Source organism: Manis javanica, chromosome 12 (genome assembly GCF_040802235.1).
Source record: "Manis javanica isolate MJ-LG chromosome 12, MJ_LKY, whole genome shotgun sequence".
In the NCBI taxonomy this organism is placed as follows: domain Eukaryota; kingdom Metazoa; phylum Chordata; class Mammalia; order Pholidota; family Manidae; genus Manis; species Manis javanica.
In genome coordinates this window covers 33,260,045-33,275,457 of record NC_133167.1, presented here as the reverse complement: position 1 = coordinate 33,275,457, position 15,413 = coordinate 33,260,045, and the positions used below count along the sequence as shown (strand labels likewise).

General features: G+C 43.2%; 1 long non-coding RNA gene across 1 annotated transcript in view; it reads right to left on the bottom strand.

The window, feature by feature from the left end:
* The window catches only part of LOC118970693 (uncharacterized), a 33,340-nt gene extending 21,655 nt beyond the window's left edge, over window positions 1-11,685 (bottom strand). The window contains exon 1 of the long non-coding RNA XR_005058741.2: window positions 11,562-11,685. This is a non-coding gene — a long non-coding RNA (uncharacterized lncRNA). The remainder of the gene's footprint in view (window positions 1-11,561) is intronic.
* Between the last annotated feature and the right edge of the window lie 3,728 nt (window positions 11,686-15,413).

Sequence of the window (15,413 nt, the reverse complement as noted above, 5' to 3'; positions counted from 1 at the left end):
ACTCCACTCACACATGGGATTTTCATGACCCACCTACCCATGGTTTTACACATGCAGTTTGTTTGTTTTCACTCTCAGAACAAATGTAAATAATAACTATAGGCAACAGCACCTTGGAGGAGGTGCTGTCCTGAGATCCAGCAGTCGTTTGTCCTAACTCCACAACAGGTCGGGAATGCCTGCGCCCGTCTGGCTGAACTGTTCTTTCCATTCTTCTGTCCCCCTGGGGTTGGACTCGCTGATTCAGGAGAAGCCTCTACACCATCAATACCGAGATGCTTTCTTTGTATCAGAAACTTTGAGATTTACTGGAACTCAAAGTGTACTTAAATATGCAGAAAAAAAATGGGAAAATCTCAAGAAATATTAAGAGTTAGAAGTATCCAGCCTAAAGGGGAAAAACACCTGAGTATTCCTTACACTCATACCATTTGGGGGTTATCAAGAATTTTTTAAAAACCAACATAAAGTTGTTTTCATTTCTACCAAGTATAGAACATAAACTAGTTTAAATTTCAGAAGTATCTTTTATCTGTTTATATAAGTACAGGCCTACATATAAGTGAAACACATATAATTTAAAACAAAGGAGCAGATAACTGGACTCTCCCTGGTTGCCACTGGGAATAAAGAATAGGAACAATTCTCAGAAGGGCTGGCATTTGTCCAGCCTATATAGCAGATTGGATTAGTGCTGACTTAAGGTGACATCAATCCAGATTTCATCATTTTAATCAACTTTTCACCTTGGAAGAATTTTCAGATAATAGAATATGCTCAACTCAGACAAAATGCTTGTAAAATTCTCAACCTGTGCACTGAAAGCTGAGCCTGTTAGACCAATTTGCCATCTAGTAGCACTTTCCAGGCATGGGTTTTCAGCAGTGAGCATTTGTAACAGAGACCTGGGTGACAGCTATGGCAGCCAGATGATACCTGTCACCAGAGAAGGTAACAGACAGGAGCCGATCATCAGAAAAAGTCTTCAAACAGAAGCACAATCTTCCAAAGCTCAAAATAGTTGAACCTTAAATCTGTTAAGGTTAAGTCTGACATCTTCACTGTCCAGGTTAGGGTGATGAACAAAACAACTGATAGGAAGGGCAACTTGCAGGCAAGAATTTGATTCAAAGAATCAGATAAGATCTGGCAGAAATGTATAAAAACTCTTTGCAATAGAACAAGGGAAAAGCTGCAGAAGAATTTAACCAGCAGTGTTATTGGAAAAAGAGAGGAATTGTCATTATCCCCATGAAATGCTCAGTCGGATATCCAAAGATTTTATTATCAGGTAATTTTGAGAAATGCTTGTAAATCTGAAAAGGTGTATTCAAGGGCTTATAGCAAATGATCTAGTGATACTAATTCATAGGAAGTCATTTATCAGCTCCCAAGGTTTTGGTACTGGTTGGCAGGTTTATTTCTTTTTACTATTGTGACTATGGTGCTAAGGATTAATGAACAATTACTAATAACAAAGAAGATCTGCAAGGAAAACTGATATTAAATCACCCCAGTTCTAAATGTACAGATCATTTTGAGGACTTCCTTATGTCACAATCCTATTTCACAGCTGTTGCCATGCTTTTGTGTAACCCTTATGCATTACATGTGGGAGGCTTCTCTACCCTGTAATACCTGCCCTGTGCCACCTGCTCTTGACTCAGGGGCTCAATCACACAATGCCAAAATTGTTGATTTCCCGTTAGGGCTCCATCCAGGCTGTAAGCTAAGCCCTCATCTTATACATTTCTTTATCCCTCTGCCTAATGCAAAGCATAAATGTCTAAACTGAACCATGGATGGATGGATGGGTGATGGGTGGATGGGTGGATGGGTGATGGTGGGTGGATGGGTAGGATGGATGGATGGATGAGTGGATGAATGATGGATGGGTGGATGGATGACGGGTAGGTGGATAGATGGGTGGATGGATGGGATGGGTGAATGGGTGGGTGGATGGTTGGGTGGGTGGATGGATGATGGATGGGTGAATGGGTGATGGGTGGGTGGATAGATGGGTGGACAGATGGATGGATGGATGGATGGATGGATGCATGTGTGCATGCATTCATGCATGGGTGGATGGGTGGATGGGTGATGGGTAGGTGGATGGATGGGTGGATGGATGGGATAGATATATGGGTGGCTCAATGCAGTTACATAAATGAGAAGATAAAACAATTTTTGTGGGTGTGGATCTTCCTTTGTAATTTCTTTGAAATTGCTCTGCTAGTTCTTGAAAAATAAGATTGGTGTTATGGTCCTTCCTACAAAAGCACGGTAGAATCAGTGGAAGCCTGTGGAGGTGACACCAGCATCTCTGCCAATGATTTGTTGCTGTCAGTAGATTTCTCAAAGAACACATTTCACCTTGGCAATGTAGAAATAGCCAAAGGATAATGATAAATCTTTGTAAATCATGCCACTGAAATAAGGCAGATAGATCTTTGAGAGGCAATGTTAATAATCAGATCTTAGAATATTTTTTAACTGACTCTGGGATTGCACTAGATTATTGGGAAAAAAAAGATGAAAATATCTAAACATTCCTACATGGAACATCCATGGGTTCCTTGCCTAAGAGATGTGACTCTAGGAGATACTTCTCATGCTTCTAGCAACTACCTTCCCACGGGTGGCTCCGGGAAATGGAGCAACTCCAATTTGTTAAATTGCCCCAAAGTGGGTGATGTATTTACTTCAGTAATTCCATTTTGCCACTGAGTGATTTGAAAACATAATCCTTACTTTGTGACCCGAGACTTCTTTCAAAAATTTAATTAACCACACCCCAAATTGTGACAGCAAGCAACCATTAAGCTGGGGAGGACAATGACTATTTAGGTTGTTGGGGTTTTTTTTCAATTAATATATATATGTAACATGCCCAAAGTTGCCTGACTCTGATCTGCCCTTTACTAACACTCTGCCCTGTAGTAACCCAGAACTTTCCTATCTACCTCTCACAAAATTTACCTGATTAGGATTCTACCTGCTCAAGACATTCTCCCCTCTGTTCTTGAGAAAAGATAACCTGAGATTATAGATTCATAAATTGGACCCATCTGATATAATCTATATTTTAATAAGTTTTATAGAGTGGAGCCTAAATCTCAATACTTTCCCCAGTTTAGGAACCTGTGACATTGCTCAGAGTCTCACAGAAAACATGTTTGGACAAGAGGATGCCAAGTGTCTTTTACACCCAACCACACAGTCATGAAAGTTATGTAATGCACAGTAAAAACCCTTTGATGGCTTTCCCTTGCACCAATAATAAAACAGACAGTTCTTAACAAGGCTTCTAATGCCTTGCATGATCTGCCTTGTCAATCTCTTCCAAGGCTCTTTGAGCCACAGTTACCACACTTGGGTCACCCAACCTTCTTTGGCTCCTTAATGCACTCCTCCCTTGAAGCCTTTCCATGTGCAGCTGCATCAGTCAGGTTCTCCAGAAAAAAAGAACCAAGGGGATATGTATATATGTGTATATATAAATAGGTATATGTGTGTATATATATATGCATGTGTCCCTATATGTACATATATATAAGTATACATATATGCATAGTATCTTCTTTGCTCTGTACATAATATAGATATATGTATATAAACTCACACATGCATATATACATGCATATATATATATGTACACACATAAAGAGACTTATTTTAAGGAATTGGCCCACACAGTTGTGGGGGCTGACAAGTCCAAAATCTGTAGGGCAGGCCAGCAGGCTAGAAATGCAGGTAGAATTTCTATGTTAATTTTGAGGCAGATTAATTCCTTCTTCTCTGGGAAATCTCACTTTTTGCTCTTAAGGCATTCATCTGATTTTTGAGACTCATCCACATTATCAAAGGTAATCACCTTTACTAAAAGTACTGATTATAGATGTTAATCACATCCAGAAAGTACTTTCACAGACATATTTGATGGTGTTTAACTAAACAGCTGGGCACTGTGTCCTCACCAAGCTGAGGCACAAATTTCATCATCACACATCACACTGCCCCCCTGCCCGGGACTTGCCCACCCGCTCTCACTGATGGCAGGGTAACTATCAGGAAGCTTCTTCAGGAAGCCAGCTCTGCCCCCTCACCTTTTGCAAGGCCACAGTTGTTTTGTCTCATAGCTCCTTTAATTGTTCCTCTGTTGCCCTGCCCCAGTTCTAAGCACATGTTTGCATCTGCTCATTCCCTCTCTCCTGCCCACAGGCTCCCAGCTCCATCAGGCAGGACCACGGGGGCTCTGGCCACAACCACAGGGCTGCCCTGGCCCATGAGGACCACTGGGCACGCTAGGAAGAGGCTCGCATTCTCCCAGTGAATGTGTCCCTCACAGGTCAGAGCCCAGGGAAGGGAAGGGGACTGGATTTCACCCCACTGCCTGGAAGCCCTGAGGCAGGCATCAGCCTGTACAGCCAGGCAGGATGGGAGACAGCACCTTCAGCAGAAGACAGAGTAAATGAGGGTCCCCGACACAGTCGAGCAGGGCCCAGGTTCCAGTATGCGTACAAGTTGTTCTTAGAGGAAGATGCATGAAGAGTTGAGGAGTTTGGAAGTGAAGACATGAGACTCAGAACTGTGTGTGTGTGGAGGGGGTGGGCTTCAGGCAGCAAGAGGGCCTTGTCGCCATGGAGGGGGTGGGCAGAGAGGAGAAGACCAAAGGTTGAGAGAAAGATACCAAAGAGGAACACCCCTTACCAGGAGAAGGAAGGACAGGATAGGGGTGCCAGCGGCAACTGGCAATTGGGAGGGACATAGAAACATAGACCATCAGAGCTAGAATAGGCCCCAAGGGACATCTAACCCAGAGACCCTCAATGGCAAGCACCACTCACCAAGAGGACACATACGAATATCCAAGAAGGGGCATGTATACTTTGAAAAAAGCAGCAACTCATTATCCTACTACTCTAATTATATGTTTCGGGAAAAGCTCTTTCAAGGCTATTATTTTCTGAATTCAAAGTACAGAGGATAAACCTTTGGCATGGGCCTGACTAGAAGTGTCAGTCATAAACCAAAATGTTTCTGAGCCCTCCTCTTGCTTTGAGAGCTCAGTTGATGCTGTGGGCACAACCTGAAACTCTGGCAGTTTCACCAGCCCCACCCACACAGTCCCCTCGGACATGCACACCCCAGGCCTCAGCCAGTCTCTCACCATTTGGTAAGCTTGACTGACCTCTGCAATTCTCCCCAGGCTTACCCTCCTCTGGATCGGAGCTCCTTCGGGGCCCAGGTGGTCCCTGCAAACAGAGACCAAGCTCTGCAACAGAGCTCAGAGCAGCCCTGGAACTGGTCGTGAGGTCATCCTCTTATAAAGAATGAGCCCCAGAAGGCAACAGTGTAGAAAAGGCCAGAGTCTGTCAGCCAGGACTGACACGTTTAATCGTTTAATCAATGGTGTATTTATTCACAGACATTCACGGAGCCCCTGTCTGGGTCAGTCACTGGGCCAGGCCGGAGGATACAGCAGTGAACAAGATAGAGGTCCCACTCTGTGCTCCCCCAGTGGCCTGCCCCTCCATGCTCCAGGGATGGAAGGGAGGCAGACCCCTTCAGATGCTCTTCTAGGTCAGCTAGGCAAGTGGTCAATGTGCCCACCCCCCATGGGCTAAGTGTCCTAGTGCATGTTTATGAAAATTTCTCCCTTTTAATTTTGTCTCCTCCATCCCCAGGGCCTGGGCAAATCAGGAATGTTTCTGGGGTTTTCTGTGTCCCTCACCATAATAGAAGCCGTGGCTGCAGCTCACAGGGAGAGGGGTCTGGCCCTGACTTTGCCAATAAACATCCCAGCCATGCTAGAGTAGATTCAAATGTCCTGTGTGGATTGGTCTGCAGGTCTAGTATGGGTGTCTCCTTCTCTGTGGATTCTTTGCAACTCCTTCAATGATATCTAATGTACATGGGGGCAGGGAGCATGCAGCAATTTGAAAGCAAATCCACAAGTCCAGCAAATAGAAGGCTTTCATTTGGAAAATAAAAGTTACAATTTTGAATTTTCAAATAGGTAACTCTAAGACTTTTATTTATCCAAAGGAAATAATGGATTTTAAGGGATTCAGAAACATGCTTCCCATCTGAGCCTTGAACAGGTTGCCAGCATATTAATTATTGATCCTTTGAGCTGTGTAGCAACCTTCAGCCACAACCCACCTCCTCCACTTACCCCTGGTGTGCTGCACACTGTTGTCATTTCTTAAGAGTGACTTGACCTGGGAAAGGTTGGGAAGCCCCACCTGCACCATCCAGTACCATAGACATGAACCTTGAAATGATGCTCTTCCAGACTCAGATGTGCTGCTAAGCACAAAAAACACACCAGATTTTGAAGATGTGTTACCAAAAGAGAATGTTAAAATAATTCATTAATAATTTTATATTGATTAGATATTGAAATGGTAATATTTTAGCTACTTTGGGTTAAATGACACAATAAAATTAATTTCACCTGTTTTACTTTTCTTACTGCAGCTACTAGAAAAATTTTAACTATACTTATGATTTCCATGCACGTCTTCCCCTACATTCTATGAGACAGCACTGCTCTGGACAATCCCTACTACATCTTGGCCTGAGGGAAAAAGACTTAGAGGCATTGGCAGTTAGAAGAGATTTAGTGGCTATAGGAGGCTAGGGAAGGAGATCAAAGCTTTAATTGCTTAAAAATAAAGTTGTACAAGATCCAAAATTAAAAAGTGCATACCAAGAAAGAAACAGAGGGCAGCAGAGCAGAGGAAAGAGTGGGGAGGGGAGGGAGGGGAAAAAGGAAAGGAAAAGGACCTCTGCCTCAGTCAGTTCAGACTGCTTTAATAAAGTACCAGGGACTGCGTGGCTTAAACTGCAAACATTTATTTCTCACAGTCCTGTGTCGGACTCCTCGACCCCCGACCGAAGGGAGGGAGACGCAATGAGTTGTCGAAGACCTGAAAGGACCAGCCAGGGGACTCAAGGCGTAACAGCGCAAGAGTGGTGCCGAAAAGGCACTTCTCATATTTATTGATCACAAAGTTACACTTGAAAGCAGTCAGTATTACACATCATACAATTATTAACCTTTTCCAGAACTCAATGTTTAACTGCCCCCAAACGGCTGGCGCGCAACGCTCCTGATCACAGAACAATAAAGGCATACGGAAACTGTGGGAAAGGTAGTGATGTATCGCTCTAATACATGATTCACTAACAACGAGGAAAACAAATCAATTAACAGAAAAGGCCAGTTTGAACCCAGAGTCCTGGAAGCTGTGAAGTCCGAGATCAAAATGCTGGCCAATTCTGTTCCTGGGGAGACACCTTCTTCTGGTGTCTCTGGTTACAGGCAGCCATCTTCCTGCTGTGTCTTCACATGGTAGAAGGGCCGTGGGAGCTCTTTGGGGTCTCTTTTATAGGGCAGGAATCACATACATCTGGGCTCCACCCACATGGGCTAATCACCCACCGAAGGCTCCACCTCTTAATACCATTACCTTAAGCGTTGGGATTCAGCAGGTGAATTCTGAGGAGACACACATTCAGTCTGTAACAAACTCTAACCCTTATTCATCCTCAAGTCACCCCTTCTCCTGAAACTCTCCCAGCGACCCAGCCAGACCGACCAGCCCACATCTGTCCTGCTATTACCACACCGCTTAGCAGTTCGGGTCAGTTCCACAAGTGCATTCTACGCACCACTCTGTGTGAGACATTTTTGGGGGCCATGGGAGAAGCACTGCAAATGGCACAAGTCCCTGCCCTCAGGAGACCACAGTCTAGTGGAGAAACAGATGTGGAAGCAGGCAGTTGCCATCCAAACTTCCCAGTGCTGGGCACTTACACTGTGGGAGCACCAAGAACTGACAGCTGTCTGCTCACCCACAGTGTTTCCTAATTCTTTGCCCCCAGCTGGGTTGTAAGCTTTAGGGCAGGTAGCATGTCTTATTTCTTCTGCCTCTATCACTGAGCTTCAGTGATCATCAAATGTTGACTGATTGGAAAAGGTTTGAGCAATGTGATATGGGTTTGAATCCCAGCTCAGCCACTTAAACTAGCTGTGTGACCTTGGGCAAGCTTTTGACCTATCTGTGCCTCAACTTCTGCATCTGCCAAAGAGGGAAAACATGAGACCTATCTGGTGAGAGTCCTTGTGAGTACTAAGTGAGCTTAGCTATAAAAGTGTTTAACACAGTGCCAGCCCATATTAACAGCTAAATAAATGTTAGTGATGATTATTATCATGATTATGGTTATTACTCCCCAGCAAATCCTTTATGCTTCCAGCTTTATGTTTTCTAATTTTCCTTGCCCACAACACTATAATGGAGAAGTAAGCAGAGGCTGGCTTCTGAATGAATCAGCAGTGGCTGAATTTGACTGAATCTTTTGAATTTAGGTGTCTGAGATTGGCAGGGATGCTTTAAACACTAATCCCTTATTCCAGCTGAGTGTCAGCTAAAACTTCCTTTAGCCCCAGATGTGTCTAAGTCTGACTTGATTAAACAATAATAAGTTCTTAACATGCATGTGAAAAAATTTAGTACAATTCTGCATGCATAAGGTATGTGACAACTAATCAATAATTGTGTTGCAGTAGTTTATTTGTGGTTTAACTGTTAACTTATTCTTCCTCAGGAGCTACGACAAAAAGGGAACAAGGAACAGGCCAAAATGTATAATCATTCACACATTTATTCAACAAATTTTTATGGAAAGTGTTGCTCCAGACGCAACCCAAATGTAGTCCTATGGCAGGTCAGGAGGAGCAGATGACATCCAGCTAATGCATAAGATCTGCGTGGTGTGTGGACACAAAGGACAAGGAATTACAGGCAGAGGAGAATGCAGAAGCAAAGGATGGGGGTCAGAAAAGTACCAAGTAGGTATCAGAACACAGATAATTTACTTTGGCTGGAGAGTAGACTATGAATGGGAGAGATCTGGAGATAAAACCAGAAAACTAGCCTAGATGAGATCATAGAGATTCTTAAATTTAAGTTAAAGGTGCAGGTTGTATTTTGTCAGCAGTGCAGACCTTTAAAGGTTTTTATCAAGAAAATCACATGATCAGGAAGATTAATCTGGCAGATTGTATAACAGGAATTAGCATGAGAGAGAACATTTGGAAAGCTACTAATGAGGTCTAGTGCAGGCCACCCCAAAATATGCCATTTTGGCATATTAATTATCTTAAATGAAAGTTGCTTAAAAACCAGCTGGTACAAGAAGGACACTCTGACCATCCTCTGTTCCACTGAAAGAAGGAGATAAGTTCCTCATATGAAGGGCACCCCTCCTGCACCTGGAGGGTAGAAGGCATCCTTATCACCAGAGAGATAGGGAATTTAGGGCCACGGAGGCTATATAAACAAAACCTTGTTATTCCTTCCTTTATTTGTTACTCCAAGCCCAAGCTTCTCTATCTTGTCAACTCTTCACAAATTTCTTACTTCTATGTCTAAAAGGTATAAAAGCTACCTGCTTTGGACACTTCTTTGAGTCTCTTATTTCTCTGAGCTCCTATATGTATGAAATTAAAATTTGTCTTTTTCTCCTGTTAATCTGCCTTGTGTTAATTTAATTATCAGAGCAGCCAAAGAACCTAGAAGGAAAGAAGGGAAGTATTTCCCTCCCCTATGTAACTGGAACAGTTAAAAGGTGACAAAAGTTTTAGCGAAACAGTGCGGTAGCGATGAAAAGGGACTGGAGCAACAGCTCCCCTCAAAGGATAGGATAGGGCAGCCAGGGGACAAGGAGTCAAAGTTCAAGGTGATGCTCAGGTGAAGACAGTGGTGCCTTGAACAGAAATAGAACACGCTGGAGGAAGAGCTGTTTTCAAAGACAAGGTGGTGAATTTGATTTTAAATTTATTGTCTGGTAGTCAGCCAAGGGATTTATTCAACAGGCAGTTAACTCAAGATTGGCAAGAGATCTGGGCTGCAGACAGATTTACAAGCCATGAGTGCAGTTAGTAATTAGCCATGGAAAGGGATAAAACTCACCAGAGGGTAAAACTGCAGAAAGGAAGGAAAGAGGAAAACGTAGAAGAGAAAGAGGGAATGAGAAGAAGAAAAGGAGAAAGAGGGGCAAGAGTACCTGAGAGGCAGGAGTAGGGAGCAGGACGCTAAACGCCCTGAGATTCCCAGGAGCAGCGTGCTGAGGCTCTGGGCACACCTGCAGACAGAGCCCACCTCCACCAGAGCATAGGGAAGCTGCCATTACACAGCAAGACTGTAAAGGCCCTGAAAAGTCCCCCACTTTATGTCCCCACCTTCGAGCCCATACACACCTATGTAAAACAACAACAAAAAAACCTCTCCTTTACTGGCCTTAAAACCACATGATCATAACCCTTACGTGAATGAAGGCACCCCCGAACTCCAGGAAGCCTCTGTTCATGGGCCCCCCAATCCAGGGGTGCTCACGGCCCGGGTGAGACTTGGAAGCCCTCTGCCTGGCTGGAGACTGCCCCTTGCTCTTAGCACCCCCACAGGACTTGAGCGAGGAGCCCAGGGACTCCAGTCAGCAGCCGCCGGGCGAATGGCGCTTGGCGGCGGCATGGATGAGGCCTGCAGGCGGGACCTCCTGCCGAGGGGAGCTTGCAGCGTGACGGGCAGGTGGCGGAGGCCTTTCCCGAGCACGAGGGAGGAAGGTCACAAAAAATGGGCATATGGGCCGCAGGGTCGTCTTGGCGACCTTCAGGGGGAAATGCGCATCAACTCAAAGCCATCTCCTGCCTGCGAAGCCACCGCGCCCGCCTGTGGTCAGGTATCTGCAGCTACGCCAGCCCCTGGGAGGCAGCTGGCCCTCCCGACCCAGGCTCCGCGGGACCCCCGGGTCCCCAGCCCGCCAAGGCGGTGCGAGAGCCCGCCGGACGCCCAGGGCCTCGCGAGCGGCGCGCGGCGCCCTTTGCCCGGGACGTCCCCGCTCGGCCTGACCGGCACTTGCCGCCCGACGCGGGGACACTCACGATTCGTCCGCCGGGGCGGGTAGCCGCGCCCTCCCAGCACACTCGGCCCGGCGCGGCCGCGCAACGGCGGCGGGACGCGCAGAAACCAGGACCCCGACCCCGCCAAGCCGGCGCAGGGCTCGCAGCGGCCAGACGGCAAACGACGAGGCCCAACGGCTGCCACTCCTCCGTTCTCCCTGTTGGACATCCTTGTAAGGAGCTCCCGTGACACGGGCGTCTTGAGGACTCACGACCACAGACAAAAGTGGTAGCGTTTATCCAGGTGCAAAGAGAATTTAAACAAAATATGTTGAAGCATACTATTTCCTGCAACAGATTCAGTGGCTCTTGGAAATCATTCTGATAGGAAACAGAAACAAAACTACTTGGTGGGGGCCGAAGGAATCCATTCTGTAAAGGGAAGTGTCTTAAATAGCTTCAGATACCTCAGTATTTCTTAAATCCACTTGTCAAACTTTTAAAAAAACTCACAGTAAAGCTCATTATACAATTCATTTGTGTTTTAACCATGCAAGTGCAAACGGATGTATATACTGCTTTCAAGAAATGGATGTTACCATCTAGTGCCTGCTCAATGCAGGTAAAAGGGTTTAATTGAAGCAGATACCTGGTTTTCCGGAGCGTGGGAAAGATGTTTCCTTCCTTGAAACTGAGCAGGACAAAAACGTACCAGCATTCATTTGAAGACTTTATCTCCAATGATAATATTGGAGAAAGTATTTAACTATTGCAGAAGGGCTGTCCTCGTTTTCAGAGTATTGGTTTGCTATGCTCTGGACAGAACAAGGTGGTGGGCTGGACCTACAAAATCAGTAAAAAACCTGGAGGGAACAGCCTGCCGTTCCAGAGGAGCTGCCCAGGATGGTGAGTACCGCTGGTTGCATGCTTCAGCTAATGTGTCACTTAAATTGTTAGTGTTATTTTTTTAGTTCAAGACACTGAATGATGCAATCTACGTGCTTACCTCCTTGAAGTACCAGTATTCAGATTGCATTCACCCTCTTTCCCATAACAGCAGGTGTTGAATTTGGAGAGCAAAATTCTAATCTTTGGGGGTAGGCTTATAACTTCCTGTATATACCACCAGAAAACAGCAAATGTCAGCTACAAAATGCAGAAAGTTGAATCTCATCAGCTTGAACTTTGAAAACCTGTTATTCCTGTTTTAAATTTAATAACCCCACTGAACTAAGGTGACTAGCAATGAAAAAGGCCCTTCTGAATAACTTTTACCATGCTCCTTTGCTTATATAAAGAAAAAATATAAGGCCAAGATATGTCATTTAAACTAATTGTACTATGAAGATATCTTCTTGTGCTTTTGGTTTATAGTGAACAGAAAAAAACTGGGAAATTCTATTCTGTCCACTAAGTACAAATTTACTTTTTAGATAAATTTTGGCTCTACCAATTATTAGTGAATTCTAGTTAGCTATCCATAATTCTTCTTTAGATAAAAGATTGTTAAAGGAAGAATTTGAGAGAGTCTAAATTTAAATTATATTTTAGTTGTATATTTAGCTTTTTGTTCTTATTGCATATTTAATACTTGTTCAACTTTACATATCCCTCCAGTGGGTACTTGTTTTCAAAGACTGCTTATTTTTTTGATTTTTTGGAAACTAAAAGTTGACCTTTTTTCACCTTAAGATATTTTATTCTTATTTATTTTGCTTTTATTTTATAGCTTTCCTTACAGGAAAAAAGAAGTCAGTTCTAAATTTTTGCAAACATGCTTACTTACATAGGAAGAAATATCACTAGACTTTGTGAGGCTATTCCTTTATTTTATCTACTATTTTTTAATTGTTTAATAATCATTATCTATAAATATGATGTACCTGAAGAGAATTCTCTGCCCTTTATAATTTCTTTTTTGTTTCAATTTTGATAAAAGTCTACTTCCCACTTAAACTCAAGCATTTTAGCTTCTAAACTGGCTGCAGTTTACTCAGGTATAGGAACCTCATATAAAATGATAGTAATGTCAAAAGATCTAAAATAGAAGATTAAACAAAACAATTTTAAAATAAGAATATTTGTCATGATTTAAACATGCTGATTCCCTGTGTTTATGGCTATATTGGAAAAAAACAGTTTCTGTTTAGCTGCAGTTAAGTATTGTGTACATTTAGTCTCTGCTTTGATATGTCTAAGAGTTAGGAATCCTTTTAGTTTATCCACAAAAATAATAAATACCTGTTTGGGGAGAGAGAAGACAAGCTTATACAAGTTAAATAATTTTTGACGAATAGATAGGTCAAATTTTTTTTTAAGTCCGTGTGCTATTTTGCTGCTAATTACAGTGAGTTATTTTAAATTATTTTACTGTTATTAAATCATATCCCTTGTCTTCTTCTGAATTTTTGTTTGAGTTTATGAATTGATTCTAAGTGCTGTTGCCTAATGTTTGGGACTAGAGAACAAAGGTTGGTATTCTGAATGATTAAGAGGCTTGGCAGGTCATTAGTATCAACATCTTTATCAACGTCTTTTTTTTTAAAAAAAAGAAACTGTTTTGCTGCTAAAACCCAGCTGCTCCTTGGTTTCAACAGCACATTGAAACGCAGCAAGAAATGTCTTACTTGATCTGTTAAGACTTAAAATGATTATCATTTTCCTGCATCATCCCCTGATCTTTTAGCTTCTTGGGTGAATTTAACTATTTCTACACCTTCTGTTAAATTGGCAGAGTGGATTTCAACACCGAAAATGAGCCAGGAGCCAAACTAGGGAAACCATCCCACCTGAATTATTTTCTTCATTTGGCAGTCATTTTTGAGTTCCTGTTATGATCAGTACATTCCTTGCAGTAAATACAAAGGGCCATCAGCTTCTAAACATCTTAACTTATTTATAGTCTATATATTGATGCCAATTCTCTTTTTGCTGAGCAGAAAGCAGATGCTTCCACTTGAGAAATAGTGAGTGGCCAAGGTGCAGTTACTTCTCAGCCAGAAGAAAATTCCATATACCCACCATCTGCCAACAGTTCCACAGTCACCCAGGGGACAGGAGAGGAGATGGGTTCCCTGAGCCACTCCTTAGTTCTTTCTTTCAGTGAGGGGTTTTAATCAATGAAGCTGCCCAAAAATGTCATGGCATTCACAAGTCCCTAGGGAGGCACTGGAGCTTAGTAGTGACCAGGCAGGATACTGGAGCCACGTTGCATGAGTTTGAATCCTGGCTGTCCCACTTACTAGAATATGACCTTGGACAAGTGGATTAAACTCTCATGCCTCAGTCTTCTGATCTGTAAATGGAGATTATAATAATCCTTGCCTCATTAGTTTGGTTTGAGGATTAAATGAACTAATACTTAAAACAGTGACTGACACATAGTAAACACTCAATAAAAATGACCTCTTATTGTTATCCCAGAATTTGCAGGTGTCCTGCATGGAGACAGGGCCGGTCCTACAGAGAGAATGAAACTACCAAAAAGAAAACAGATACAGGATGTTCAGGTTAAATGGAGCCACAGCATCATGCCATCATTTTCATTAAAAGAAATTAAAAGCCATCTGGAAAGTTGTAAAGCAAATTGGTGAGAGACCAAGACTTCAAGAGAAATCACTGATAGGGATTAGTACTTGAAGACTTTTCTTGGAGTAAATGCATAAGCAAAAGTTGAATACTGTCTGTGAAGAACTCTAAGAGCTGTGAAATAAATAGTGGGCCTCATAGCAGGACAAGAACAACACACATCACCCAGAAAAGGGTCCAGGAAAACAGATTATTATCTCAGTCATCCTGCATAGGCTTCTATCAGTTCAGTGAGGAAAAACAGGAAATCCCTAGAAGACCAACTCTAAAATCTGTACTATAAAGATCTCATTACAGCATGGATCAGTCATCTTTTTGGAAAAATATCCTTTTGTCTTTATAAAGTGAACTAGGCTTTGTGCCCCCACAGAGTTCATGCAGAGACTGACATTAAACAAGTTAATACACAAATGTCATTGCAAGCCTTGATAAGTGCTCAGAAGAAATGTAAGGTGGGCAGTGAAGATAATATCGGGCTTTTAGATCTGAGGGTCAGACAACTTCCTGAGAGTGCAGCACTCATGTGCCCTGATTACCAGGGTCAGAACTGCAGCAGATCATGCCAGGGTACAGCAAGCTTGAAGGCTCTGGGGTGGGAATGGGGGGTGGGATCCTGGAATTGAGAAAAGGCGATGCTAGGAGCATCGTCAGAGAGACGGAGAGCCTGCAGGGTCAAAGCCAGACCCCCCAGACTATGTGGGCTATGTTAGAATCTTTTCTTCCCAATACAAGGCAAGTCACTGAAGGGTTTTAGGTATGCACAACTGACATTTACATACTCAGATTTGTATTTTGAATGGATTGGTCCAATTGTAGCATGGCAAATGAGCTTTGAGGAACTAGAATGGAGCAATCCATTTGGGAGGCTTTCAACCTGCCTGTTAGAATGAAGGATATGATGAGCACAAGCACA